Here is a 4,767-nt window from a genome sequence, read left to right as displayed (position 1 = left end):
GCTCAGGGGTGCTCTCTGGGAGTTCCCACCCTGTGGGACTGGAAGGGACATTAACTTCAGTGCTGACTGAGGAACACTGAAAGACCCCAGGGCTGTGGGAGGGGCCCAGGCCTCAGTGTGGGAGATGGGGAGCCATATGGGAGCATGAGGAGCAGGTAGGAGAATGGAGACTGAATTCCATGCAGTGTAGCTGGGCTTGGAGGAGGACAAGCTCTCATGCTTTTACCTCCATCACCAACATCCTGAACATTTATGCCGGTGCTGAGAAGGGCTGGGAGGACTCAGTGCTTCATGGATCCCTATGACTCAGAGAGATTTCTGCTTGACTCACCCCTGAGCTGGACCAGCCAGGGCCCTCTCCTAGCACAGCCCTCTGGTACAGCTGCGGCTGACCCATGCTGTTCCTCTTGCAGGTACTGTGAAGAGCGGAGCAAGCATGCAGCAGTTGAGAAGGACTTGGTGCTTCTCAAGTAGGTGAGCAAGGACGGGGGCTGGATGGGGACTGGGATTGGGACTACAGCTGCCAAAGCCAGGTTGAACAGTGCTCCTCAGGGGTCAGCCAAATTCCCATCATGCCTATGAGAATTCCCAACGTTCCAGAACTTTCTCAATGCTGCCAGCCTGGTCACTTCTCAAATGTCACACTCTGCTTCCCTCATGATTAGATCAGTGCCAGAGGGTCCTGGGTGATGGGGGCAAAAAGTGATGAAGAGAGAGAGAGAGATTTGGAGGCTCTCCCTGAGCCTGAGAGACTTCCCGGGAGAACATGCCCCAGGGTCACGTGAACACTTACAGTTCCCCCATCACTGGTGTCTTATCTATCTCTTTCAAAGGCAGAAATTCTGCTGTCTTTTTTATTGGCTCCTGTGTCTGAGCGGCTTCCAGAGCCTATAAGGGCTCACCAGTTGCCAAATTGCTTTGAGCTCTTTGGAATATAATGCTTTCCTGCTGCGATGAGGCATTAGTGTTATACATAAGAACTCTCTTTAATTCCTGAGTCTCATTTTCAAGTCACTTTTAAAAAATATTCATATATTTATTCTCAGAACATACAAACTTATCTTCTCAGAGAATAGAAAACAGAGATTTCACTCAGTGACAAAGATGGACACTTTGACAGGGGAACAGTCAGTTCACCCTGTCCCCCCATCTACTTAGAAAATCCCCTGGGGGAGGGATGCCTAGAGCACACAGCACTCCTTGGTGCGGGGCTGTGCACAGGTCTAAAGGTTCTCAACTTCCTTTACCATCCAAACAGGAAAACAGCGTCCTTTACCATCCAAACAGCTGTTCAGATGACAGTAAGATTCCACTGTCTGTAATCCTCATGGTGCCAGGTCTCCTGGGGCATCTAGGGCAACAATGCTGCTGCAGTTTACACAGTTTATACAGTTACACAGTCAAGTCAAGTCACTGGGTTCCAAAGGAGGTCCCATCAGGCAGCCAGGTTTCTGTTCAGTCTGGGGAGCAATGCCAACTGGCTGCCCCCATAGCCTGGCATGAGCTGATGGCCCAGTGCAATCCCAAAGCAAAGGAGGGCAGAGCTGGGACAAAAAGCTGCGGTAATTTGCTCTCCCTGCCTCCTACAGCATCATCCTCTCCTTTTGCAGCCCCACATGCAGGCCTCCCGACCTGGGGGTCTGGGCTAGGGAGTCGGATTGTTTTCATAAGCCCCCATAACCCAAAAGTGAGGACCTGGAAAAAGGGATGTGAGAGTTCTGAAGAACAGGCATGAGGCAGCTTTGGAAATGCCCTCAGCCCACAGGAAGAATGCTGTGTCAGGCAAAGATGGTCTCTTCCCGGCGCTTCTTGGTGAGGATGGTGCCTGGCTTATGCTGGGCATCTGGGTGGTTGGCTAGTTCGGGGGGACAGGAAGACACTGTCTTCCTGTCCTTGCTTTCCAGGATGGCTTGCTTCGGCTCATAGAACACCGCAGAGTCCTCTTTTGTGAGAAAGGTGATGGCCACCCCACTCTTGCCTGCTCGTCCCGTGCGGTCAATGCGGTGTTTGTAATCGTCAATATTTTTGGCCATATCATAGTTGACAACCATAGACACATCTTGGATGTCAATACCACGACCAGTCACATCTGTAGCCACCAAGATATCCTTGGCCCCAGCCTTGAGGTTGGACAATGCAAACTCTCGCTGCTCCTGGCCTTTTCCACTGTGCAGTGCGCAAGCCTTGTACCCCATCTTCTCCAGGGATTTGGCCAAGATGTCACAGCCCTTCTTCTGGTTGACAAAAATAATGATGGCTGGGCCAAAGCCTTGCTTCAAGATTGCCAGCAGCTTTTTCCTCTTTTCTGACTCTGACATGAGAAAGACCTGTTCCACACGCTCATGGGGCTTGCCTGCGGGGTCAATGTACACCACAGCAGGTCGCTGAAGATAGCTCCTGGCCAGATGCTCCACTGCTGGGGGCATGGTGGCCATGAACATGACTTTGGTGGTCCTTAACGTTTTCCTGACTCAAAGTTGGCCAGCATCTTCTCAGGGTCCTCAGCCTCATCCATGTCCGGCTTCTGGTTGCTGACAGGCATGTGCTCCAGGATCTTCTGAACATCTGGCTCAAAGCCCATGTTAATCATCCTATCTGCCTCATCCAGAACCACGTAGTACAGCAGCTCAGCACCAGGTAGCGATTCTCCAGCACATCAATCAAATGCCCAGGGGTAGTGATCACAATCTCACAACCCATGCGCAGCCTGAAGCCCCGGTCTTCTCTGGAGATGCCACCAATGACAGCCACAGTTGGATATCTAGTGGCTTCCCAAACTTGATGGTCTCTTCCTCAATCTGTTGAGCCAACTTATGGGTGGGAGCCAGGATGTTGGCATAAGGGCCTTGGTCTGACTCTTCGATCCTGTCAATTTTGGGAAGTGTGGTGATCTAGACCAGCAGTGGGATGAGGAAGGCTGCTGTCTTGCTGCTGCCAGTCTCAGCCACATCAATGATGTCACGATTCTGTAGTCCAATCGGAATTGCCTGACACTGGATAGGTGTTGATTCCTTGTAGCCACACTTATCAATGACCTCCAAGATGTGTGGGGGCAGAGAAGAGTCTTTCCAGGATCGGATGGGATTGGGGATCTTGCCATCTTTGGTGGTGATGCTGTAGCCCTCACAGAAGAGCCACCAGTCCCTGTCCCTCATCTCATCTAACTTTTTCTGAGACCAGTGAGGATCATCCCAGTGCGCTTGGCTTCCTTCTTATGAAGTTTGCGGAGTCTTGCCTCCTTCTGCTCCTTTTCTTCCAGGGTTCGCCCTTTTCCATTAGGTCTCCACAGAAATGTGACTGCTCTTGAGGTCAATGCCTGCAATGAAGCCTTGCCCTAACACCTGCACCTGGTGCCGTTCTTTGTACAGGAGGTTGTAGTCAATGGATGTGTCCTCAGATGCATCCCACTCAAAAACAAACTTTCGGTCATTGAGATGTCTTGTTTGGTGCCGCTTTTTGATGCCACCCAGGTAATGCTCCTTAATGGCATGCAGTTCCTTGCTCTTATCCTTCTCTTCCCAGATCTTCTGCTGCCCTTCCTCATCCTCATTTCCACTGGTCTCCCGCTCCATCCTCTCCCTGCATTCCCTACATTCCCGTTCCTGAGGATCTTCCAACATCTTCCTGCCCAAGTCTTGGAACCGTTTCCTTTTCTTCCTCTCCTTTTCAAGCATCCTCTGCTGCTCTTCCACCTCCTGCTGCCGTTGCTTTACAGCTTCAGCCTCTTGTTCCACTTTGGAGAGGAACTTGGGCTTAGCCTCAGCGTCTTCCTCAGCCTTTTTCTTGGCCAGAAGTTCCTCCAGGGATAACGGCTGGACGTTAGGCTTCTTATCACCATGTTCATCCTCTTCATCCTTCTTAGAGTCTCTGTCCTTCCGAGATTTAAAGTCTTTTCCTCAGCCAGGAGAAACTGGATCATTTCTGGTCCTTGTCCCATCTGTGCCCATCCTTGTCTTGATATTGGTCCTTCTTATTCTGATCCCTCTCCTTATCTCATTCTTGTTCTTCGTGCCGTCATTCTTTTTCTGCAGATTTGGAACAAGAACGAAAGCGAGAATGGCTGCCTCCTCTACGTCTGTTCCTTGAACAATGCTGCTTCCTATCTTTAGATGGGGAAGACTTCCAGTTCTGGTCTCTATCCTGCTCTCTGTCAGGAGTCCATGATCGCCTCCTTTTCTCCTTTGAAGGTGATGCATTATGGTCCTTTTTGTCAACCAGCTCTCCTGCCATCACCCTGAGTCTGAATTGCCCAACGCCACCTCAACGTCGCTGAGCTGTCGCCATACTCAAGTCACTCTTAATCTAAGTTTAATGACCAGGGTAAAAGTGGTTTCCATTTCCCTTCATAACCATTATGGACAAGTATAGGCTTTAAGCAAATAAGAATATGCCCATCACTGGTCTGCTGTAATTATGGACAAGTACAGGCTTTAAGCAAATGAAAATACGCCAATTGCTAGTTTGGTGTCCTCCCTCCCCACGTGGCCAAAGTGGACCTGGAGGTGACAGTGGAGAGCCTGATGGATGAGATCAACTTCCTGTGGCCCTTCTCCTAGGCTGTAAGTCCCCCTTCCTTCTCAATATATGTTTAAGATATGATTGATTCTCTTAAGCCCTATTTTTTTATTCATTGCTTTTTTCCTTCACATTTATTACCACACCATCTACTCAGATTCTGAGACCTTTGAAACTATTTATCTATCAAATATTCTAACTCCCTTTCTTTTTTCTTCCTCCTTTTCTGTGTCCCCCACATCTATGATTGCC

The 4,767-nt window shown here is 49.8% G+C and overlaps 1 pseudogene; it reads right to left on the bottom strand.

Moving 5' to 3' along the window:
- Positions 1-1,721: 1,721 nt before the first annotated feature.
- On the bottom strand, positions 1,722-4,230 carry LOC100459194 (probable ATP-dependent RNA helicase DDX23; annotated as a pseudogene).
- Positions 4,231-4,767: the final 537 nt, after the last annotated feature.

Source organism: Pongo abelii, chromosome 10, assembly GCF_028885655.2.
Source record: "Pongo abelii isolate AG06213 chromosome 10, NHGRI_mPonAbe1-v2.0_pri, whole genome shotgun sequence".
In the NCBI taxonomy this organism is placed as follows: Eukaryota; Metazoa; Chordata; class Mammalia; order Primates; family Hominidae; genus Pongo; species Pongo abelii.
Note: the sequence above shows the minus strand (reverse complement) of the source record. Positions and strands in the feature narration are given on the sequence as shown.